Source organism: Erpetoichthys calabaricus, chromosome 6, assembly GCF_900747795.2.
Source record: "Erpetoichthys calabaricus chromosome 6, fErpCal1.3, whole genome shotgun sequence".
Taxonomy (NCBI): Eukaryota; Metazoa; Chordata; class Cladistia; order Polypteriformes; family Polypteridae; genus Erpetoichthys; species Erpetoichthys calabaricus.
The window spans coordinates 173,511,953-173,538,887 of record NC_041399.2 but is presented as its reverse complement, the minus strand read 5'-3'; the positions used below and the strand labels follow the sequence as shown (position 1 = coordinate 173,538,887).

General features: G+C 37.1%; 1 protein-coding gene across 6 annotated transcripts in view; it reads right to left on the bottom strand.

Annotated features, from left to right (window-relative positions):
- pard3aa (par-3 family cell polarity regulator alpha, a) overlaps positions 1-26,935 on the bottom strand; it is a 971,084-nt gene that overhangs the window by 47,534 nt on the left and 896,615 nt on the right. The window lies entirely within an intron of this gene.

The following is a 26,935-nucleotide window of genomic DNA, read 5'->3' as shown; positions in this document are numbered from 1 at the left end:
CGCCAACCCCCATGTTTGGTTTACCGGATATATAATACCATCCATCCATCCATTTTCCTACCTGCTGAATCCGAACACAGGGTCACGGGGGTCTGCTGGAGCCAATCCCAGCCAACACCAGGCACAAGGCAGGAACCAATCCTAGGTAGGGTGCCAACCCACCGCAGGACACACACAAACACACCAAGCACACACTAGGGCCAATTTAGAATCGCCAATCCACCTAACCTGCATGTCTTTGTACTGTCAATACAATTTATTTTTTGTATAGCTCAAAATCACACAAGAAGTGCCGCAATGGGCTTTAACAGGCCCTGCCTCTTTACAGCCCCCCAGCCTTGACCCTCTAAGAAGGCAAGAAAAAACTCCCAAAAAAAAAAAAAAAACCCTTGTAGGGAAAAAATGGAAGAAACCTTGGGAAAGGCAGTTCAAAGAGAAACACCTTTCCGGGTAGGTTGGGCGTGCAGTGGGTGTCAAAACAATACAATACAATACAATACATAGAACAGAATAAATCCTCAATACAGTATAAAAATAAAAATTCTAGAAGTACGGAGTAGAATTTCACATTAGATGATATCACATAATATGATTTGGATTTGTTTTAAGTCCTGGAGACCTCATTCATCAAGCTGCCTCCCCCATTTTGCCATTCCACATCTGAAATAGCACTAATCCGATGAAAGGACCCCTCATTCCCACGCCCCCATTCATCAGGGATGACTTTACCTTAGGCAGGCAATCTACAATTTAGAGAGATTGTTATTTTCTTGGGAATTGTTACATATGCATTATTTTCACTTTTACTTTAAAAACTTTTGTAAAAACAATACTTGTTTCTTTATTTCCTGCCACACGCGTGGTTACATCTCTTTCTTGCCAGACGTATAATACTGCTCGTGTTGTGAAGGGTGTTGCGGCTGAACGTACGCTAAGGATATGCCTTTGGATCATTTGCTGTCTTTATGCTGCTTACTAGCTGCCTCTTCTGCCTGTCGCATGTCGTTGTTTTAAGAGCTCGGAGCACATGATCCTTGTCTGCCAAAAGCAATCCAACAACTGCTAGCTTAGAGGTCTGTTGACTTGTTTTAAATGATGGCTCACTGCCTGGTCTCGCATGACGTTGTAAAAGCAATACCTGTCTTTTATTTCTGGCCCTGGGCGTGGTTGAATTCTTTCTTGCTGCTTATGTTCTGGGGGGTGGGAGGGGTAGCTTCTGTTGCGTTGCCCTTCGATCTTTTTAAAGCCTGTACAGCTGCTGTCCTTTTTGCTACGACCCTGGGACAATCTCTTGGCACCAAGTCTCATGTTTACGGTCCCCGCGAGACGCACCGTGGCAAGTCTCCTTGGTCTTGCGGGTCTTTAAAATGTCTTCCGAGATGATCACGTATTGTAGCCTTGCAAGGTTATGTAGGGACCTAATCTTTAAAGTTTTTTAAGGCATTGATAGAAGTAAGCCAGCAGAATTCTTTTAGTCAGTGAATCAGATACTTGATAACAGCAATGGAAATTGAGGAGAAGTGCATTTCAAACTTACGCTAGAAGTACTTCTTCACAAAAAGGGTCATGGGAATCCGGAGTCAAACACATGTAGCAAGGCTACATAACTTGTCAGGCAGGTTGGCCTTCTGGACTGTTGCGTCACTTTATAATGTGGCTGGGAGGGTGTCTATGAATAGCCCTTCAGGCACTTTTGTGGACGACCAAGTGCTGGGAGGATCCCACCCGGTAAATATTCCAGCTGCTAGTTGCTGGCATCATGTTACCATAACAACCAAGTGGGGAAAAGATGTTTTGGTGGGAAACTTTTCTTTTGAAGGGGAATGGCAGATCGAGGAGAGGAGGAGAAAAAAGAAGGAAAAGGCAGAAGGGAAGGAGGTGGCTATATGTGCTTTAAGAATCGTCAGGATCTGACTTCACCCAGGGACGTCTGCTATTTGGGGGTGACCACCCCGAAGTTGAATCAGTGTGACAAATCCCCAAGGAGAGGCCAGGGGCTGGTGTTCTCTGGGTGCTCCCATTTGGTGAGTTGGACTCGTGATTGAGCTGGATAGCCAGCAGGGAAGCCGTTTTCGCCGGAGGACTGTTTTTGTTCTCCTCACTCCATCCTACAGTAGGAACTGAACTGCAGGTTTCTTCTCTGTGTATCTGGACTACGTTAAATCTTTCTTTTTGTTTTCTCTGAGAATAGTTCTTTTTATTTCTCTTTATGTCTGTGTCAAACCAGGGGTTAAGATTTGGCTGCTGGGGAAAGTGTCTGGGGAAAGGGGTTCACAAATGAGCACTCAGGCACCGGAAGGGCAAGTAAATGTAATCAGTGGATTTCAATATATTTACCAGTCGCACTTTCTTCTGATTTTTTGCCAGTTGTTTAAGGGCGCACATAGGGGACAAGGGGGACCGAGGACCGAATATGTTAATGCTATTTTATCCTTCAACTATCGTCCACTTCCCTCTCGTGCAGTAATCGCATTCCTGTATTGGGCGATTGCTACACACAAGTCTCATAGCTGACAACTTCTAAAAAGTATTTGGTTGAAATTTTGTGTCAACTCAGATATTAGCTAACTAACCTAGATTGGTTGGCTGAATGGTCTCTTTTTATCTGTCCAAGTTCTAATTATCATGAGAAATCCAAACAGTGTCTTTTCATGTAGCAGCAAGTTCTGTTTAACGTCCAAAGGATATCCAAGTACCTTACAGATTGAAGCATGGATAGTCTGACTGTGACTGAATTATTTAGCTGTGAACTGCTTGACCACAGATGAAATCAGAGGTGAATTTAAGATCTCCCCGTTGTTCTCCTATAAGACCTACAACATCAACTTGAGTAGTAGCATTTAACATGGGTATACACAATAACTTATTTATATATATTTATTGTCAATCCTTCCACTCATCTTTTTTCACAGCTTATCTCATCATTTTATGACACAGGTATCAGGTGCCAGACCAGTGCATCAATTACAAATAAAAAAAGATGTAATTTCATATAAGAAAATAATTTCCTACATTTAGTTGAAGCAAAAGATTTAATACTTGCACAGACTCAACAATTTGCTGCAGATTTTTTAACATAAATCCAGTCATCAAATAAGCACACTGCACAGTGCAGAGCAGCAAAACACCACACAAAAACATGTGAGCTTCACTTTGACAACCTTCTCTGCACTGATGCATTCTAAATTCCAGATGTTACTGCTACATTTTTAGGCCTAAAAAGACTCACTTCCACAATGATTTGACTTACTGTAATTTAGTGGGAAGCAATATGAGACACAATGTGTGTAACAAGTTTATTCCAGTTCCTCCATGGACATTCTCTTCTTTTTGACAATCACTCTACTCTACTGGCATTTTAATGACAAAGAACATCCTGAAAGTTCTGTATTTTTCAAATTGAAGTTATTTGCCATGTGAAACTGTGTTCTAAATGTAAGCGTTTTCTATAAAAAAACCAAAACAAAAAACAAACATAGTCGGCCCTGGCATTTTATAATGTAACCTATGGGGCACCCTGGCTTTATTTTACGGTGGGACACTTGACAGAATCTGGCCAGCACATTCATTCAAACTCACTTTCAGGCCTACGTTTAAGGGTTTTAAACTAGTACTGTAGTCTATAATGACCATCAAGGCTGAAGATGCCATTGTCCATGATGTTCCTGTAACTATGGAGGTGCTAGTAAGGTGACAGTGTGGAATGAAAGAAGAAAAATGAAAAACAAAGCTGCTGCCCTAGAGTTCAAGAGTTCAAATACAGGCCCAGGCCATGTCTGTGTAGAGTTTGCATGTTCTCTAAGTGACTGAATGTTTTCTTTTTTGGGGGCTCTATGCTTTCTTCAGGCATGTGCATCATGTCAACTAACATCTGTGAAAGTGAGTGTGCACTGTGATTGACTGGTGAACTGTCCAGTGTTGATTCATGCCTCATGCCCAAGACTGCCAGTGTCAGCTCTGGCCCAAGTGACCCTGAACAGCTTAACAGTGGTTTTAGTAATGAATGAATTGATAAAGAAGTTGCATTTTAAACAGTCACTTGGTTCTACTTTTGTTAAAAGATTGATGTTTCCCATTGAGGATCTTCCAAGCTCTCATTGAAACTGAACCATTAGCAATACCAGGTGTGACTGCGGTAAGTCAGAAAATAGCTCTACCAAGAGGCGGAAAAATGTTTGCTCCTAAACGCAATGTCCTGCCATTTGTGGTTGGCAGAAACTGTGGTAAGTACAGTATCATTCCATTGTGGAGTTTGCACTTGTGGTTAGCTAGCTTTTCTGGTATTCCATTTAAGTGGTCTAATTACAAAAACAAAACCTTAACTTTAAATTATCATTGTATAAGAGTTTGAAATCTCTTAGGAAAAAAACCAGCCTATAGTGCCATCTAGGTTAATGCAGCCAAGGCCTCAGACTGCTCTGGACTTGAATTAATATTTAATCAACAGCTTTCACTTTTGTATTACACTGGATTAAAGAAGCTGTTAATAAAAGCAGAAGGAATTAATTGATTGTTTGATGTAAGTTTTCCACTCACAACATGGTCTAAAGCTGATTGCCCATGTTAAAATTCATCCACCAGCTGTTCATAAATAATACTCTAAAGAACAACAGAATCAGAACTGAAATTCTTGGCCTTGTTCAGCACTGATTATCTGCACTTCAAAGGAGAAAGATGGCAGTAGGCTTTACTTAGCGCTCTCTACATGCTGGGCCCTTCCATGGACTGGTTCACAAACACTGCAGAGCCCAGCAACATATTGGCTATGGCTCACTCACATCTCCGACAAAAGCAGCTCAGATGGCAAGGCACCAAAGTTAAACACAAAGAGTAATTCATCAGACGTGAAAGTAATCTTTAAAAGAAGTCATCACCTTGGTTGGTCCTAACACCTCCTGAGATCAAGTGGCAGCATGCTGAACTGCCTTGTTCAGGTACAGTTTGGTGTGATTTCATTCAAACCAACGTAATTAATAATAACAGATTAATTAATTTTATTTATATAGCGCCGTTCTAGCTAGTCAAAGCACTTTTTACAGACACTGGGGAGGCACTTCATCTTCCACCAATTTGGAACATCCACCTAGAGATGAAACAGCAACTATTCTTGTGTAAGTACACTCACTAGACATTAACAGGTGGTGAAGGGGTGAGAGAGGTGGTCAATTAGATACAGGACATCGAAAGATGTCCTGGGATCTTTTATAAATATAGAAAGTCTGGACCTCATTTTTATGTCTTATCTGGAAGACAATGCAATTTTTTACAGCTCTGTGCCCCTGTCACTGCACTAGGGCATTGAAGACCAAACACAAACCACAGCGTGAGCACCCCCTGCTGGGTTCACCAACATCTTTTCCAGCAGCAACCCAAGCTTCTCCTAGATGGTCTCCCATTCCAAGAGCAGGTCAGGCCCAAACATGCTTAGATTCAAGTGGATGACCTGTTCTGAAGTGCAGTAACGGCTGTGGAGGACTATGAAGATGGATGCTTGCTTCACAGCAGTGGGATATCAATACAGTGATCCCTCGCTATATCGCGCTTCGCCTTTCGCGGCTTCACTCCATCGCGGATTTTATATGTAAGCATATTTAAATATATATCGCGGATTTTTCGCTGCTTCGCGGGTTTCTGCGGACAATAGGTCTTTTAATTTCTGGTACATGCTTCCTCAGTTGGTTTGCCCAGTTGATTTCATACAAGGGACGCTATTGGCAGATGGCTGAGACGCTATCCAGCTTACTTTCTCTCTCTCTCTCTCTCTCTCTCTCTCTCTTGCGCTGACGTAGGGGGGTGTGAGCAGGGGGGCTGTGTGCAGCTGCTTCCTGAAGGACATGCTGCACGGAGCTTCGCATACTTAAAAGCTCAAAGGGCACGTATTGATTTTTTTTATCTGTCTCTCGCTATCTCTCTCTATCTTCCTGCTCCCGACAGAGGGGGTGTGAGCTGCCGCCTTCAACAGCTTTGTACCGGCGGTGCTTCGCATACTTAAAAGCCAAAAAGCCGTATTGATTTTTTTTTTGACTGCTTGCTTTGCACTCCTTTGAAAAGGAAGATATGTTTGCATTCTTTTAATTGTGAGACAGAACTGTCATCTCTGTCTTGTCATGGAGCACAGTTTAAACTTTTGAAAAAGAGACAAATGTTTGTTTGCAGTGTTTGAATAACGTTCCTGTCTCTCTACAACCTCCTGTGTTTCTGCGCAAATCTGTGACCCAAGCATGACATTCTAAAAATAACCATATAAACATATGGTTTCTACTTCGCGGATTTTCCTATTTCGCGGGTGGCTCTGGAACGCAACCCCCGCGATGGAGGAGGGATTACTGTATAATCATCACATATATGTATTTTTACAATAGCCCAATATGTGTTAAATACAAAAACAAGAATGGTGAAACTGACACTAATCATGATAAGTCCCAAATGTTCCATGCTATTAAGTTAGTAAGCACCTTAAAGGTAAACATATTACTCACTGTGCTCAGATGATTACACTGCCTTTGTGTGATCACAGCAATGATGGCTGCAAATATATTGCCTGGATTTCCTGTGTTGATAAGTGGTGCATTACTAGCATTTAATATACTGGTCAACACAGGTATTGATAATGTTAATGGAATCCCTGGACCCGTTAAACACTTTGTGATGGTGCATGGTGATAATGCCACACTAAAAAATAATTCTGATTTGGTTTAGTTGACCTGCACTCAAATTATACAGTTTGGGGAAAAAGACCAACAATAAACCTACAGAGTAAGCTCTTGAAATGAAGTTTACCTTTACAATTTACAATACAGTTCTGGCTTTAACAAATCTACTCTATACTGTATATATAAAATCCTAAGCCTAAAATTGCAACGATTTTATGTGCCGATTTTAGGTCACGTTTTATTTCACGCTTTAAATCAGGCTTATTTTAAAACCCACATATATATGTTTGGTATCATTCTTTTCAGAATTTATCAAACTTTAATGTGACGCTGTTAGATTTTCAGATTCTTATTCCGTTTTTAAATTATAAACTAAAAAATTTCAAGAATTCACATCCCGCGAGACAAGACTTAACCAAGAGTTCCAAGAGATTTAATCACGCCCGGGGCCGGAAATAAAAGACAAAGAGTAGGTCAGCTGCTGTACAGGCTCTTAAATGTTCAAAGCACCGCACGAGATGCAGATCATGTGGCACGGCAGCAGCAGCAAGCCAGCAGCTGATCGAGCAAAGAGGAGGTAAAAAAAAAACAAAAAAAAAAAAACAAAACAAAACTATTTGTTTCGCATTGTATCACCGTTTAAGAGGGGGTTTCAGAGGAGCGACGCGTCTCCTTGGGGTGCTTGGGCTTGCCCCCCTAGTAAGCCTATAATATTGTAAATGTCATTTTATAAAGGAGCTAGAAAACAAACACAAACATACATACACTTATCACCCTTAACACAAATATGTCATCTTAATCTCAGGATCAGAATCACCACATAAGTCATCCAAATATCATCTCTACAACAACAATAACTTCCTAGTTTCAGAAGTTCAGTCACACAGTTATATACACACACATACCGTATAACACCTCAGTATCAGGATTATAATCACTCACACATATTTTATTTGAATTTTAAGACATTCACATAAACATCAACCTAATTTTAAGAGTACAATCATGCAATCTTACAAATGTATTTCCTAATATTAGAATCAGTCACACACACTGATGATTCTAATATCAAATACAAATTTTCACAATTTCAGGTGTACAGTTATAAAATTATATTACATTGTCTTAATATTAAGATAACAATACCATATATTATTATTCTAAAATCAGAAGCACAATCACACCCACAAGTCACCATAATTTTAGGGGTGCAATCTTATATGCAAGACTGACCAGATTTTCAGAGTTTCAAACTGGGTCACGTCTCATTATTCTTGCAAATGTGCCAGATGCAGATCAAGATCAAAGAGTGATGGGCGGGTATCCCATGGAGTTTCATGTACTTTCAAATATGTACATTTAATTGAAGAGCATTGTTGTGGAAGCAGGTCCTCTTCAGCATTTTGTGCGGATTTATGAAATGACCGGCTGATTAAAAATGGCACACTTGTTAAATTCAGGGACACAATGCATAAAAATGTGCCTGAGATGTCTTGCTGGTGTACACATACTGTATATGCCATCTTAATACCAGGACTGCAATCTCACACATGCACACATATATTCCTAGTATGAAAAGCAAAATCATTTACACACGTCATCCTATCTTACACACATATGCTTAAGGCCATAACAAAAAGGTAATTTTTGTCCTATTGTATGAGCTACTTAGCACACCAAGTCACTCTTTTTTCATTTGCACTTTGAATTCTGGTTTACTAAATCATTAAGAAAAGACAAAGAAAAAAAAACCAATATTTAAGTGCAATGCTAACATCCGTATAAAGATGTTCACACTGCAGCAGCAACTACTCTGAAACAAGTATTAGAGCTGCTCCTAATTTATTTATTTTTTAATTTCATAATGATGTTCACCAAGACTGAAATGAGAATGTTTTTATTTGGAGAAGTGACGATGGCTGGGAGGCACAGCAGATAAGACTTTAAGCTGCAGTACATTTTGCGTAAAGACACTGAGACTGCCTACTGTATTAATGGCGCTGCACACACTTCCCCACTGCACTCTGTTTGGACTCCCTTTGCACAGGGAGTCAGTGCAGATGATGCAACTGTAAATTTAGAGGATGTGAAAGATTGCTTAATCCGTTCATTTCTTTCCACCGAGCATCTCATACTGCACAGGATCAAGGCTAATTGATGTGTAATCACATTTCTATATCCACTTAATTGAATTGGACTTTTTATATAACGTCAATTAGGAACTGAAAGGATTGCAGCTACTAGTAACTAGTTCCTTAGAGCAGCGATTACATCACATAACAATAAAGACAGATGGAAACATTATGGTAATCAAAAACAAAAAGCAATGTACAAATTTGGCAGTTTAAAACAAAACCCAGAACACAGACTACAGTAATAAAAAGAGCATTCCATAAAAGCTCTAACCATAAAAGGATCTAATGCTGAAAAACAGCTGGAGCACATTTAGCAAAAGGGAAGTGAAGACATGTGCCTGTAAAAATGAAATAAGGAGGGCAAGCAAGGGTGCAAATTGGTACACTAAACCACCAAGACTAGGTGTGTGTCTGGCAGGGACCACAGCCAAATGCACAGATTCAGAGCACTTTATTGTTTTCAGAGCCTATGACCAGGTTATAGTTCTTTGGAGGCAACTTAAGTCAATGTCATGTTAAGTCAACAAAAATCTTTCCAGTCTTCTGTGCAATGTATCTGGCAAAAACAAGTAACAGACAGTCAGGATTTCTTCTTAACTTCACTTTGCTTGCTGCTGCTATAATATTGAGTTCTGTGGTTGGGACTCAGACAGTGGTTACTTCTGTAGCACATCCAGATGATGGTGGGATCCCACAAAACATCCCACATCTGCCATTTTGCATTACACAAGCATACCCTGTGCTGTAGGTGGAGGAAGAGCATTGTCAATAAATTATTAACTGGCACAGTGAAGAGCCCCTAACCCCAATACATTTCTAAAGAACTTAAACACAGGACTCTTCAGTATGGAGCAAAACTCCTATTGATGGTACCACTGTTAATAGGGCAACGTTACATATTTAGAACTTTATGATTCCCAGTGAAGAATTTTTGAAGCTTGCATATTGTAATCTTTTTAGTTAGCCAATAAAAGGCGTCATTTTGCTTGACTTTTCACTACTTGCTCCAGCAGTAACATTGAATAGAAAAAGAATGTTCAGAGCAGTAAAAACAAACTGTTAACTACTGTATTACTGCATACAGTAAATGTGAGATCTAGCACTGTACACACAATATAGTAACAATGATATATACAAAAGAACAGCATAGTGGGAGGGGGCATCATACAGTCTGACAGCAACAGGGCAAAAAAGAACACCTATTAGGTCCACATGGCATACGATGGTGAAATGAGCCGATTGCTGAACAAGTTCCAAGATAACATTAAGGGGCTAAAGCAGCAGAAACAAATTACCGTTGAGCATGGAAATGCAATGTCTGCATATGTTATCATGATGGGGAAGAGCCCTCCATCTTAAAGAGGGCCTGTGTGTTACAAAATAAAAGAAAATGTTTTAGGAAGGTAATATAATAAGGATTAACAGCAACATGCATATTAAACACATTACCTCTAATATAATGTTGCATATTTTGCATATTCCTTTGCTATTTTAATAAAATACTGCAGTATTGTAGCACGGCATTTAATTTTATCATCTTACTGCACTTTGACCTCATTTAATTAATAATTTTAAGCCATATACCCTGATTTTGCTCCGATGCCTTCCTATCTAAATTTCACATTCCTTCCACAGCTTAGACATATTGTAAAATTTAGCTAACTGTCAAGTCTCCATTTGTTGGTTGTGACTGAGGGCAGTTGTGTGTGTGTGTACAGTAGATGGGCTAGCCTCTGGTCCACAACAGAAGCCAGCCTTGCACCAGGTTCTGCAATAAATACAGAAAATGGATGAATGAATAATGATTCAGTTGTCTTAATTTTAATGTGTTATGGAGGTGGAATAGTAAACACTGCTGTATCACAACTCCAAAACACTAGATTTGAATCCTAGCCTGGTCACTGGCTGTGTGTAGTTTGTGCATTCTCAGTGCATGCATAGGACAAGAAGCATCTGGAGAGAATTAGGAACACTTCCTCTAAAAGCATTGGCTGCGACAATCCAAATCAACCCCATATCCCCCAGTCCATTCATTTTGCTTTTCCACGTTGAAATGTTAAGCCTAATTTAAGTCACTTTATTCACCTGCCATGTGGAAAATGGCTCAGGTCAATCAACACCAAAGCCACCAGATCCCACAACAGTACCTACAGGCAGTGTGACACACAAATGTAACCTTACAAGTTATATTCACTAATGTGATGAAAATGTCTAAGTGTATTCATATTAAACCATCCATCCATCCATTATCCAACCCACTATATCCTAACTACAGGGTCACGGGGGGTCTGCCGGAGCCAATCCCAGCCAACACAGGGCGCAAGGCAGGAAACAAACCCCGGGCAGGGTGCCAGCCTACCGCAGCATGTTAAACCAATTGTTTCAAATGATGTGTGATGTGTGCATGCATAGATATTTTGTTTATATAAGCTACACCTAATCTAATCCCACACAATTGACATAATAACGTGAATAAATTGTCCATATTGATTTATTCTGAGGGTATGCCAGTTTAGCTCCAAAATCCAAAAGATTTGTACTTCAGGCACATTTGTAGCTCTAGATTAGGTTATATGAATGAATATAGGTATGTGAGGGAGTGTGCCCTGTATGGTCTAGGGCCAAATCTAGGATTTTTACCTGCCTCATGCCAGGGTTTTTGTAGGAATAGTCTTTGGAAATGTAAGACCCTATATGAGGTAGATCAAGGGCAGAAAATAGGTGGATAGAAGAATATATTTGGATATTACATAGGCAGATATAAAAGGCACTGTACAACAGATAGATGGACAGACAGATGTGTGATTTTGGGCTATACAAAAATAAATTGTATAGATAGATAGATAGATAGATAGATAGATAGATAGATAGATAGATAGATAGATAGATAGATTCTTTTTCAGGAAGAAATAGGTAAAAAATACACCCACGGGGACTTATGTCTCACATCAGTGAACAAATCAACATATTTTTGTATATTTACTCCTTTAAGACTAAGTGACATTATAAAACAAATTAGGATGCCGATAAAGTACAAAAATGTGACTCCCATTCACTGTGTGTTCCTTAGTTTAGAAAGGTCTGGCTAAATTGGCCCACTTTTGAGACAGATTATTAAAGTCCCTTATGGTGTGTGAGAGGACCCCTTCACAAAATAAATGAAGCCTGCAAGCGCTCTAGAACTGAAAACATGATTATATTCAGACTCAGCCAACGTAGGCAAGTCCATGAAGCCAAATGTTAGGAATTGTTAGTGCCTTGGGGAGATGGTGGGAAACCTTCCATAGAAACAGAGTGTGACTTGGTGAATTAGTATTGCCAGGAAGCAGATTATTAAAAAAATTACACAAACAAATCAATCTACAAATGCAAAGCTGAAGACAGAAAGAGGGATTCTTTTTTGTTGTTATCCCATTTTCTGATAACTTTGATTGATATACCATTCTCGAAACAACACAGCTTGTGAAGAAACATTTTGCAGGTTATAATGACATGTCAGTTATCTGGATGCTCCCTAGTACGCGGTACAATTGGAAATTAAAGTACAGTTACATTGTATAGAAAATATTGCTTTTAAAATGAAAGTCATTTATCAAAGCGGTTTTAAAAGAAACACTATTTCAGTGTTTACTGCCAAAGACAGCTTTGTTAATAATTCCTTTGTCGCATTTCTTCAGTTGCTACTTTTACAGGGTGCACTTTGTAACTGGACTGATGGCTGCAAGGCTCAAAACTTAAAGCTTAATTTATTATGGCAAGGAAAGGTTATTATAAATGGCCTCTGAATGAAAAATATATGAGCCGTTTGTCTCTTCTGGTTCCAAGCTTTTGTGGCGTCTTGTGTACAAAACAATCAGAAAATCATTACGATAAAGTAAATACTATTCAAAGCAAGAGGGAGCAGTTCATTTTTCTGCAGGTGACTTGAATGTTAAGGGAAAAATAAATTATTTGTATATGGGCCTAACCGGCCGCTAATAGGATTGAATACACCCCAGAGAACTTGAAGCTAATGGTCTTCACATCTGCCAGAAGTGGCTGCAGACTTTCTAGGCCCACAGCACATGCTTGCATGGAGGAGTTGTGCACCTTTGTTAATTCTGGATTTGGGCAAATGCAGCGTTTATTTCAGTAATTCATTGTTCAAGCTGCACAGGAACCCTCAGGTGTCAGAATATGAGCAAGAAATCGGAATGGGAAAGGCGGTTTAATGAGTGCCAGTGATGGCTGACATATGCCAGGTTAATGTTGCTCAATCTATTACCATATACAAAGAGATCAAAAGATCAAAATAAGAGCCATGTGCCAATAGTCAAATTATTGCTGCTGACAGAACCTTTTGTTAAGAGTGTGACTGTTTGATCTTCCAATAATTATACTGCCCTGGATGTGGGTTCAACTTTTTGCTTGATCACTGACTGTATATAGTTTACATGTAGTCCTTGGCTTTGTGTAGGTTTCTCTTTGCTTAATCATGTTCTGTCTGTGTCTGACAGATTTGCAAGAAAATTAATGACTCTAAATTGGCCCACTGTGCAAGTTTGTGCCCTATAATGGACTGCTGTCCCACATGCAGTTGGTTTCTGCCTGGGACCGGCTCAAGCCCCTGGCAAGACTAATCCTGTATTAAGTCTTAAGATAGGTGGAAATCTAAATAGTCAACACAGACCTTAGCATTAACGTTTGTAGTGAACCACGTTATATGCCATTTGGTGTGGGATTCATAAAAGCAGTGTCAATGGTTATGATGTGCCATCTGTTGGGATGACAAATGAAATGCATTTTACTACTAAAAATGTTTGTGATGTCCCATCTTTTGGAATGACAGAGGCAAAACAAGCAGACAAATACACAAACACTTCTCCTTTTTTTAAGATGGCTGCTGGATGCAGAGTTGAATGGATTTCTAACGATTCTGGTACACCTTGAAGTTTATAAGTAATTCTATATCAAATTTTCAAGAAGCTCATCTGCTTAAATCCTCTTTAATGAATATCAATATACTTTATTGGATATTAAGAGCAACAGAAAGCCATCTAGAGGGAAAAAAAACAACTTACTGATGCACTGAAGTGAATGTTAAATTATTTGGATATTTAAATATTTACAAAGATTTTTTTTGGCAGGCTGGAAATGTCAAGTTTAAATTAGAGGACGATTATTATTTTTTTTTCCCTATAAACATTCGTTTTCTTTTATTTGACTTTCATATTGCTCAGTAGACAATCTTCCAAACATGACGGATTAAATAACTATTGCTAAATCAATTTAGCGTGGATTTCATGGCACAGTAGTTTTACACGACCCATGTTTTGTTGTGGACTTTATTAATATCATTAATTTATATTAATATCATTAATTTACAATTAGAGTAAAGGATTCTTTCAGGCTTTCTTCCCGACAGGTAAAAAATGCGCCAGCTTGCTTTATTTAATTTCCAAACAAGACTATTTATTTAAATAAAGAAAGCTGATCAAAATGTATTATCCCAATTTACATAAGACAGAATATACATAAAATGCTCCAAAAGAAAGTAACAAAGAGTAATAAGCAACACGTTTTACACCTGAGCATATTGTGAATGCGAGCCCCTGCATGTTAAGTGAACTGCAAAAGCCCCTACTATTCTGTATAATGTAATCTGCTTATGTGAGATGTTATGGACGAGCTCATGGAGTTTGATACACATCCATAGAGATGCACCGCATGGGATGTCTGACTTGGTGCTGCAGGCCTAAAGACATTCCAGTTTTGCCTCCATAACCCAACATACTTTACATTGTCATATCTTCCATGGAGTATTTCTTTCTGTTCTTAAATTACACCCTTTGTGTCTACTGCTCTGAAGAAAATTCATTGCATCTATTTCCATCAGTCAATAAACATAACAATCTGCATAATGTTTCCTCTTTTTTTCCAATTAGAGTACATTCAGATACATAAAAAACACACCAACATTTCCTGCTGAGTTCTTTTGATAACCTGAATTCTCATATTTACTTATCTTAGAAGCTGTTTACATACCATTTGCTAGTATGATAATTAATTAAACATTTTTTGAATATTTGGGAGTTTGCCCCAGTAATACAACTGCATAAAGGCCCAAGAGTTTGAATGGCAGCTACTGAAATTGTCCATTTGGTGTTTGCATTGTGCCTACTGGATATTTAGATGGATGGACAGTACTTTATTGATCACAGGAGGCAACATGGAACATAAAGTTATACAACAAAACATACAATGAAGTGTATCCTGTCACATAAGTGAAAGACCCATACCTGAACAAACGTGCATATACATTTTTTACAGTAAAGAAACATTATAACAGGTGCATTGGCAAAAAGAAAACAGGCAAATACTGGTGCAATATGCATTATAAGGTCTGATGACAATGGGCAAGAAAGAGTTCCTATAACATCACTTAGCACAGAATGATGGAAAGTTCCAGTAGTTAAAGGTGCTAAAAGACAATGCGTCATATAGAGGATGAGCGGCAGTAGTCATTATGATCCATAAATTTGGCATCATCCTCTTTTCTGTCAGTGTCTCTGGTTTGTTAGCAATATTCCCATAATCCAACTGTCCTTCCCAATCACTTTATTCAAGCAACTGAAAACATCGGAACTACTGTTGTGTTCCCCACAAAGTGCACAGTGGTACAGTAGCAGATACGAGCAGACATTTTAACCCGGGTACTGCAGTTTAATCCCACTCTTTAAATTGCTGGGGGTCTTTTTATTCATTTTTTTATTATACAGTTTTACCGACTAATACTATACAGTAGTGTCCAAAGTACACAAATTCAAAGTATGCAATCATTCCCAGATTTATACTAGGATGCTCTGTAAATAACAGAAGAGGGTGTAATGAGAACGACAAAATGAAAATGGATAAAAAACCATCCTGCACCAGAGTTTAACATGTCCCATGTCTCTAGGCCTCGCTCATTTCTCCTTACAGAAACATTTGATATTAATACATCTGGTAACCTTGTTTGCTTTGTGTCAGACCCTCAAAAACTGAGATGTGTGATGTTCCCAGCACGTTTTAATTCCATCAAAAGTCAGAAACCTGCCAGAGAATACATTCCTTTTCTTCTATTAAGCTTTCTTTAGGTTTTTCACTTGAAACATACTGAGGCCATCCTGTGACTCATTTTGGTCTTTTCCCTCTGCTTTTAGGTTGTATGCAGCACAGCACTCAGTTTACTTTTACTGTGTCATTTCTCCCAAAAAAAAAAAAAACTTCTCAATACTCTCTTGGATTAAAAATGTTCAAAAAGAACGCTGAGGAAAGCACGAAGTAAGAACGCAAGATCTCTGACACCAGCAGCCTTGAGGCAGATTCAGTATGTGGGCCAATTAGAGAAACAGCCTGAACCCTTCACTGAGTTTTATTTTTAATGTATGGATTTGGTATCCATTCTGCCACTTAGCAAAAAGAAAACCTCCAAAGTGGCTGATTCTGCGGCAAAGCGGGTCCCCACAGGACAAAGACTGGAATTCCCAGCAGGAGAGGGCTTTACTCCCTTATTTAAACTCTGAGAATTTCATGCAGAGATGACTGCGAAAGGAAGGATGAGAAAACACAGAAAGGCTTCAATTACAGCAGATTGCAAATGGAGCTCCAATTCATGATTTAGCATGTACTACTTTCAAACAAACATAAATATATAAACATTAAGTAATACAGAAAGTAAATTGAATCCCAGACCAGCCATCATATTTAACAGCTTTAATGCAGCATCACAAACATGATGCATCTGTCGACTTCACTGTTACATAGCTCAGGCTGTGTGAGGATCAGACTGAAGCCTACAATTTACTATTTTCTCCAAGAATTACAAGCTCAGATTTGATGTTGGGGGCACTATAAACATAGATTCTTGCCTGTGCCTTTTCCCTGTTATTACAGTAGCTTTAAGGAGAAGCTACACTTATTCAGCATCACTAGGGAGCTCTTTAGGGCTTTGGTGCTTTAACAGCCAGTAGTTGCTAAAAATTGCTTCTCAGTTACAATCCTGTTCTTTCTGCACAAAGGGGGAAAAGAGTGCACTGGCTTACAAGGAAAGACTGCCCCCCATCAAAAAAAAAAAAGTACATTTAAGGTTTCTGTTTATTTCATGTAAAAATTGTTCAGAATTTGTAATTGCATTTTAACAGTCTACAGATATATTATCTTCATTTCACTGATATATCACAAATTCCAAGTTCATTACAAAATGTCAGGGACTGAAACACAGCAGGCTACGCATCATATTGTAAATTATTAAGGCCTCTCCTTGTACAGCTTCCTTCATCAAATATTAAAGAAAATCGCATCAGGATTCTACAAGAGCAATAAGCCAATGTTTAAAAAAAAAAAAAAAAAAAAAAAATCAATCCTTATTAAAAAAAAAAAAAAATAACATCACCTTAGAATTTGTGTCCTCATTTGTCAGCTTAATTCCATGCTTCCTTCTACTAGAAGCTAAAGCCCTAACAATTTTCATTTCACCAGACTGACAAGCCTTCCTTTGGGAGCCGGAAAGGTCAAAGGCCACTGCATCTTTTAAAGGCAGTATACAGAAAAGGAATCATTATGGAGAAAGGCAATGTTTCAATTACTTTTTTCTATCATGTGTGATGATCAATAAAAACAGCAAATGAGTGTAATGGAGAGAGAATTAAGGAAAAAGATAATGGTAAGAAAAAATGTTTTTGAATTGGAACCCAATACTTTGAAATAGAGGGTGACATCCCCCTTGGGAAACCAAATGTTTTCTGACTTACAGCTGAGCCACAAAAGCTTCCTGTTAGGGACTGAGAATAATCCCACACAAGAAAGCAACTCGGAAGGGGAAAATAAGCCATATGCAAGTAGCAAAAAATAAAGAATTTTTTAAATTGTGGCAGTGCACAACAGATATTATCTCTTTACTGTAACTTGAACATATGCTCTCAATGTACTTTCTTTGGGAAAGCATAAAAAAGTAATAGAAGTGTGAGGATCAGCAATTAGTAATCACTTGAAATGCTAGTCAACTAACAACAGTTGAGGCATCAACAAACTATACAGGTAGTGTAAGGAGCCAAGAGTAGTGTCATCTGGGGAGTGTCCACAACTAGGAACAACCTGACTTGATCTTTTTACTTAAATGATGCTGAAACTTGAATGACTTACAATGCGCTGATAGCATTTCATCACCTAATGTGTTCCATGATAAACAACATTAAATTTATTGATAAAAAATGCATATCAACTGACAATTGATGCCTGTCTGAAAATACTGACACATCTAAGCATTTATTCTTTATTTCCTTCACACAGACAAAATAAGGTTATTATAGTTCTGGAACTAGCAAACAATGCTCCTGAGAAAAGGAAATGAAATTTAGCCCTTTAGTACATCCTCGATTATCATGGAGCTAGAGGGTGGCAACACGTTGCATGCTGGTTGGACCTGCAAGAAACAAATTCAATGTGCTCTGAATATGTCAAAATATTACTTCTACTAGTATGGAGTCTAAATGTACCTCTTTTGGAGTACAACTTAAAACAACACGAATATGGATGTGGCCTTTGATAGGCTCAAAAGTCAGTTTGGAACTGTCAAAGGGAATTTTGGTTTAATGCTGAAATAACAAAAAGCAGATAAAGTAGGCTGAACAAACAATATAAATGCACATTCTAAGACCAGGATGGCATTTACTGCATGATCTAATCTTTTCCTGGCAGGCAGCACAATGAAACAAAGAAAAGTTGGATTTTGTATGCTCTCAGACTTTTTAAAACACGTTTATTGCCTTAAACAGGAAGGCTCCTGTAGAGATAGTTTCTATATGAGTAATGTGGCTAATGGAAGTAGGGGCAAGAATGGTCTAGCGCTCACTTAGTATGACAGCATTGGTTGGATCATAAGCAAACAAAGGAAGTTAGAGATTTATTTTCTATGAAATCAAGCTACTGTCGTTATAATTTTCTTGCAAATAATTTAAACTCTTCAGTTGAAGTAAATTATTCTGGGCTAAATATCATGCGGTGTTTTAAATGTATTGCAAGTCTTTATGAAATAAGTAAGAAATGGGTTATCAGAAATGTTCACAGCATAATTGTACATGTACTGCATCAAATTTATACGTTAACCAATGTGACACAATTGACATACTGTACATCTGTTGACAAAATTACATAACTCAGTTTAGAGTACTGGAGCCACAGCGTATCCCAAACGCACAAGGAACAGGGCAGGGATATCAGCTCATTGCAGGACACCCAAACTCAGATTGGGGCAATGTTTGTGTCGACATTTAACACTCATCTTTAGGATATGGGCAGCAATTTAATTGAGTCTTAAAAATGTTCCACACTAATACTGTCATATTTTTCTGGTATTTTTTTTTTCTGTAACCTGTCAGGATGTTAAGTCAATTGTTCATGGAACAAGTACTCTGTGTGTGTGTGTGTGTGTGTGTATGTATATATATATATATATATATATATATATATATATAAATATACACACACACATAAATATAGATTTACAACTATTATTATATATTATAAGATTTACAACTATAAAAAGAACCTGGCGATCCTCATAATAAAAAGAACATCAGCTCATTTTAATCTCTGAATATTTAAAATCAGGTTCAAAACTTAGTGTTTAAACATTCAGACAGAGCACAGCTTTAGTTTCTTAAGCATCTGGAAAAGGAATTGAACGGTATTAGTTACAAAGGGCTAGCGGCCGTGGACCCTTAAAACTGTTCCCCTATAATGGTTCACAATGCACTTCACATAACATGAAACTTTATTACAACAAGAAAGGGAATTCTACTTTTTATTTTTTTTTTGGTAAGTCAACAGTTATATAACCAGAACATTTAATGAGCACACAAACATAAATAGGCATAATTAATTACTAAGATTTTGGACGTATGCAAATTTCTTTATTGTTCATTTTCAAAACACACATTCCCTGTAGAACAGAATGTTAATCACAGGAAAAAGAAACATGAAAGCATGATCTTCAGAGAAGGAATTAGAGAACATAAAAAAAGAAACTAAAATATTTTATTTATTCATCATTTTACAATCTGACAAAAACTGTATACTTAAATTTAAAAAAGAGCAATACAATTAAAAAAGCAATAAATACCTTTTAAAATACATTAAAACAAAGACTGAATACTTTAATGGAAGAAGTCTGCTAAAGCACATCATTACCAATATATAGATTGTGAGACGCTAAGGTGCTTGGGAAATCTGACACTGAGAGCAGGAACAGGTCACCTATTTCAACAGCAAATTCAATTAAAAGGAAGAAATAGGGTCTAATTAGAAATTGGTTGGACCAAGAAAAAGAAGCTCCTTCCACAATGACTTTGAATTTAAACTTGATTAACTCTTAAATCAATATCTGACAGGATTCCCCTTGTGACAGATATTACTTCAAGCTATTTTGCATTCAGATAAGCGATGACACTGGTTCTTATCACCTTGTACAATGCTGTGAAGTAAGTTGTCTCCTTCAACAACATAACTTTCTGTGGGGAAACTGTTTATGATAAATTTTCCGATGTTTGTCAACAAGCCTGGCACCTGGTAGAACCAACATTTAAAGAATTCTAAACATTCTACTATCTCCTGATCCACGCAATGCCCTCTTCCAATATCTGGGGCATCTGCTCTTATTGTCGGTTGTAGATTTTATTTCTTCATTTCATCAGTTATTTACTTTGCTGCCCTCAGTGAAGTCAACAGACAAGATGTGCAACATTTACGACATTAGTTGTTAAAGTCCATGTTCCTGCCTTTGAAATATACACTCATAATCTGATATTGTTGTAGACCATCACTGTACAGAATATATGTTTAAACTGTGTGTGTGTAGAAATTTTCTAACATTTCTAAACCCATTGTCTTGCGTGTTCAGGAGGGCTATTTCTTAGGTCCTGAAGACTTCTTCTTAGGGTGAAGAGCTCTAGTATGCATGAGTGCAAAGATAGCAGCAATAAACAAGTACCACAAAGTTTCATTTTTGCAAATGAAAGCAGAGAGAATAGTCATTTTTGAACAAAACATGCAGTTTATGATGAAACACAATGAGCTTCTAAACTAAAGGTGTTACAGAGCGTATTAATTCAAAAATAATTCACACTGATGCCTAATCTCTCCAAATACTTTCTTGTATAAGGAAACCCAGCTACTCAGAATTAAAGCTTGATCCATGACGTAAATTAAACAAACACCACTAATACTAATAAGCTATACCGTGCAAAGACATTTCATATTTATCTGCATTTCTTAGTGAGATTGCTTTAGCTTAGCTTTAGGGCTATGGATTTAGTTTACAGTCTAATTCCTCACTCGTTTAAACTTGCTTCTTAGATAATGCAGCTAATTCCACCAAAAATGGCACAGTAGACTGTTCTAAACTGTTGAATTCTATTCTTTATGTATTTAAAGTAACCTGTGTTATATGATACAGATGCACTATGAAGATGATCCATGCACCATACACTATGGATTATGTGATATAATACTTTAAATGTATTTTGCAGACATAATTATTCATTTGAAGGCAATGCCAGCACTCTCCACAAGGGAGACACACGGATATTAATACCTTTCTAAGTATAGATGAAATTTATTATGCCTTATTCCCCACATTTCCAGCAAAAATAGACAAATAAATAACATCTCTTAAAAAATAATAAAAGAGTATTGTTGTTCTTTGGATTAAATGTTGAACTGTAATTTTATAAGCATTTCCAGCAGCTGTTCTTTGAATGGATAAACTCAACTATTGAGGGCGGCATTGATAATGATGGTTTATTCTTATTGCAAACTGGACACTCACAAATTAGTTTGAGCCTCTTGTAGAATCTTTTGCCAGATTCTAACTCATATTTACTGTTTTTATGCATTTAATAGAAGTTCATGGGGTCAAATTTGGCTTTTGAGGGAAATAAAAATCACATTTCTTCTGTTTTTGAGAAAGTTAAATCACTTCTAATGAACAGGTTTCAATTTGCACCTCAGCATTCCAAAGTAATTTCTCTATTTTATAAAAATGTTTTAAGAAACATTATGGCTTGTTATAAGTAAATCTGTATTCATTTTTGACATAAGAACAAAAAACAATTAAATTAATCCAAGAAATCGATGAAGGAAGTGGCTTATTTACAAGTGTAATCCACTGTAGTTTCTGATTGTCAGGAAAACTTGTGGTCATTGCAACCCTCCAGGGTCATGCATATTCAGCCTTGATTCAAATTGCTCAGATAGTCCTCGAAGGATCGGACATCTTCTCAATAATGAAGACTGATAGATGCGCCTAATGCTGTAAGAGCTGAAGATCAAAATCAATCACAGTTGAGTTTTGTCAAACAAATTCTTCACTATTTAACCATCATCATATCCTTTAACTACTATTCTGTGCTTTCTGGCATATCCTAATGACATAAAAAAGTAAACAAGCATGCAATTAAAAGATCAAGTATAACATTATGAATAACAAAAAAGACTGTGCCCCATTCTGAATCTAGACATCCATCTTTACAGAACAATACAGAATGATACGCGTAAAACAAATTCAGAACAACTTTAAAAAATATACTTTAGAAAGCTTTCCAGTAATGTTAAAAGAACTAGGCTTTTATACTTTTCAGCTAATTTTCCTAAATTAATTTTCTTTATTTGTCCCTTTATTTATTAATGCAAAATACTAAACTTTGCATTTATGATTCAAAAAATTCTACACTTATTAATTACCATAGTTGCACTGACACAAGTATACTTATTCCAATAAAGGGTGGAAGGAAACAATGAAATATGGATAAGATGCCGTTCCACTCACACAAACTAATTTTGAGTCAACAATTAACCTGACTCTTCAACAGGAATAATCAGAGAAAGCCAACAATAACACAAGGAGATCATCCATACCTATGATGCACATACACAGAGGTTGACCAAGTTCTGGAACAATGAGGCAGTAGTGTTTTAACAACTGTTCTTCCAATAATTTTAATTCTTAACATTTATTTACAGTGTAATATTTATGTTTCTCTTTCTTCTTCAGCAGGGCATGCATTTAATTGAAACTTATATTTCTGGATTTTCTAACAGTTTTATCAATTCTTTAAATACAGCATACTAATTTCTTTTGATATGCAAATGTATCTCTGCTAAACTATCTTCTTTAAAATAGAAATGCCTCAAATATCAACTCCTCTACTTCTGAAATTGCTCCCTGCTCCAGAGCAATGCCTTAACCAAAAAGACTGACGGCATCATGACTTACTCTAATTAACCTCCTGGAAATTTCAGCCAACTAATATTGTGTGTTTGTTCCTAGGTAGTGACATACAGGTATCATATTTAAAGCTATGCATACAGCAAGTGCAGATTGACCCATTTATGATTACAGTAATAAAATGACATGCAATATATGAGCACATACAACAATCTGTTGATTTATTCATGATTTGAAAAACTCAAGTTCTCTTCTAAGGAATGAAAGTAAAGGGAAACAAGTCTCAGTGACCAACATTCACCACCATACATGCCCTTTTTATGATTTACTGCACTCTCCTCATTAATTACTTTTTGGAATCAAACAAATATATTTCCATAATGTGTGTGTTCTTTATAAAGCATGTGCTCTTTATGAAGTGTCCAAGCATTCAAAACGCCTGCTTTTGCCAGTGTTCCTCAAGACAACTGTGCCATGTTTGTGGTATTAATTTTTTACTTGGTCCCTTTCCAGCTATTATGACTAAAAGTTAAATCTTTGCACTTTTTGTCTAAAAGCAGATCTTTACATTTGTAAGTGTTGGCTATTAATTATAATTGAACCAAACTAAAACAAAGAAAAATAGTCATCTGCTATATTTAGCACAAACCTTTATAAAAATCCCACTCAGTCTTTACATATAAAAAATTACGTGGTTTGCTATTTTCTCAAGTTACACAGTATGTCATGTTAACAACAAGAATTGATTACTGCTGTAGACACAGGATGGAGCAAGAAAGATCCTTTCACAACATTTTGTAAATGTATCAATGCTTTTGCAGATAAAGACTGGTTCAGTTGACAAGAAACAGCGATTTCACTTGGCAACCTCCTCCTGATGCTCAAGTTCAAGCTCCAGCCATCAGAGAATATAATTAAGACATTTAAGTTTATGTTTTTTGAGTGCAAAAGGGCTGACCTTTTGAAAGAAAGAGCATAAACCAGCTGGAGTTCCCACTCTAAAAGAATACTCCAATTACCATTTGAACCTTACCCAGTCTTTGGCCTACGGGGTGCTGTCCACGCTAAAATATCACATACACAATTAACTAGCAAATGTCACACAATCTTAAAACTGACAGAAAGAACACATTTTTCACAGCAGGATGTTAGGAGGACAGGACATGGGACAGTAATTCTTTTTTTTTCTTTCTTTTTTTGTCATAGACAAACTTTATATCAGATATATCTCAACAAATATCGCCTTACCAAAAAAACAGGTTGGTTAAACTTAGCCTGGCAGACATGATCAATAAACAATGAACTGAGGGAAAACACAAAGACCATGTAAAATCAAATTAGATATTTTTATCTAAATAAATAAGATAGACAAGAAGCTAGAGAAACAGAAATATAAATAGTAATATCTATCATCTTATCCATTTATATAGCACCGTATAGATAGATAGATAGATAGATAGATAGATAGATAGATAGATAGATAGATAGATAGATAGTTTGTGCAGGTGAAGTCGTGATAGACTATTGGGGTAGTCATGGGCACTGGAAATTGAATGGAACAAAACCAGTAGTAATTACATATGTCACCGTTGGCAAAATAGCAAACATGGAAAGATAATCAGAGGTAGTATCTATTATGATTAGATTTCATTTTTCTCCAGCTTTTTATAGCTTTTCCCTACAAATTATACATTTTTTTTCTGTTTTTTTCCCCCTAACTCCAAAGAATTCAAAATTGCAATTAATAAAAGTTTTTGAATTACAGTTTGAAAGTTTTGAATTTTGTTCATGCTATTCCGGGATACCGTGTTTTTTTGGTGCGTTCGTTGTCTTCTTTAGTAAATAGAGTTCCCCATTGCTGTGAAGATACCACGATACACTTGGGAGGTTCAGAATGTATTTAGATCACCACATGAGATTCCTCTCCATCCAGGATCTGGATTCTAAGAGCTTTATGTGTGATTATTTTTATTTAAACTGTCTTCCTGATTATTGAATCTGTGTTTATTTGTATTTTTATTTTCTCATTAGTGTTGTGGATTGGTGTAAGATTGGTTTGACTTTCTGTTTCTTGACCCTGGCATGTATTTTTTGAGCATGTCTCATTTTCTCTGCTCTTTTCATAAAATCTTCTGCCTCTCATTGAGGGTAAAAAAGTAGGAAGAGAAAAAATTGCTTGAAACTGCATGACTATTAAACTAGGACATTCTGACATTATTTGTACCAGAACATTTATAAATACATATAAGATTCTTCACATTTTAACTTTATATTTTATTCTCTGAAGAAGCATTTCTAAGAATCAGGCATTTCTCAAGAACTATTTTGGGACCTTTGTATGGTACTTAATGGCAGTTGGGTGCTACTAGGATATATCATTTATCTGTGTGTTGATTAGTGTAACTGAAATGCTTTTTAGCTATGATAGATAAATTAACTGAACTGGTAAAGGATGCAAATCTGTTAGATTTCTTCAGTCTGCTGAATTTGTAACAATGTCTCAGGGCTCTTCGTTATTTATTTGAGAATTTCTGTGACAGCTAGGACACCAAATACTCCCATCTTTCCCTCTTTGTACCCTGGAATATGTTTTCTACCTACCAACTGAACTTAATCCCACTCTCTAACTCTTACTCTACACTGAATGGGCTTCTGGCCATGAGATGGAATTAAACCCCTTTATTGAGACCATTTTTGCCAGCCCTGGTAAACCCAAACCCAGGGTTCATTCTAAATTAGCTCCCAGGATGTCATGTTGAAACTTAACTGTACTTGCTTCTTATGTCCCTTGCGATTAAAATAGTTTGAAATTTCTGGGGCAGAGAGTGAACAAACTATAGCATACGTGGTTCACTGTTGACACAATGCATCTCATAGTTACTGCAAATTAATTGGTGGTGGGCCTCTGCTCTAAAAAGCATGTTCAGTCACATCACATAGGTGCTAAACTGGATTAAGATCTGGTGATAGAGAAGAATACTACATTAAACTGAATTCACTGGTCTATGACATTCCTACCCTTGGGGCATAAGCATTGCCCAAATGAAAACTTCATTTTGAGACAGGTACACTATGGTACCCAGCTACCGTATAAGTGGACTGACTTTAGTGATACTGTTCACTCTTGTTCATGTTCGCATAAGTAAAAGCCATTGCAATGCAACATTCAAAGCTACTTACAACACTTTAATGTTAGTGCTTTTGATGTATTCATGAGCACAGGTATATCTAATAAACTGGCCTTATGACATAATTAATCTATGAATGTAGGTGGATGGATTGCTCCCTCTTTTTATGAGCACATTAATTTTCATTACTGCAAAGAATAAATAAATTATGTATTATGTAACAGCAAAAGTGACTACAAATAGTAAAACAAAACAGCACCAATTACAGACTCCTTCCAACACCATCCCAAGTCCATTACCATTCCACCAGGAACCCTGACAATGTCAACTTACTACATCGCCACATCCAACTAAAGGGAGTCAGTACATCCCAGACCTCTGCTAACATCTATCTTTCTTATCATTCTTCACCTGCATTGTTATTGTAGCAAAGGTCAAAGCCATATTGGCGCTCTCAAGCTGCTTCTAACAGACAGATATCAACAACACAAAAAACGGAAGTTGTTGAAGTGATCATGTGTCACTACTGTTGACCTGTGATATCTTTTACACCTGGAGGTGCGTGAAGTCAGATCTAAAATGTAATACATTTGCTCTTGCTGTCCAGATCCTGACATTTTAACATATGGTTTCATCTTACTCAAGTTGCCTCCTGCATCTTTGAAGAATGAACAAAGTAGGAAGTTTTTTGAGAACAAAAAATATCTGAAGTTGCCAAGGTATGAGAAATTACTAAATCATACAACAATCCAGAAAATTACTGCGGTCATATATAGT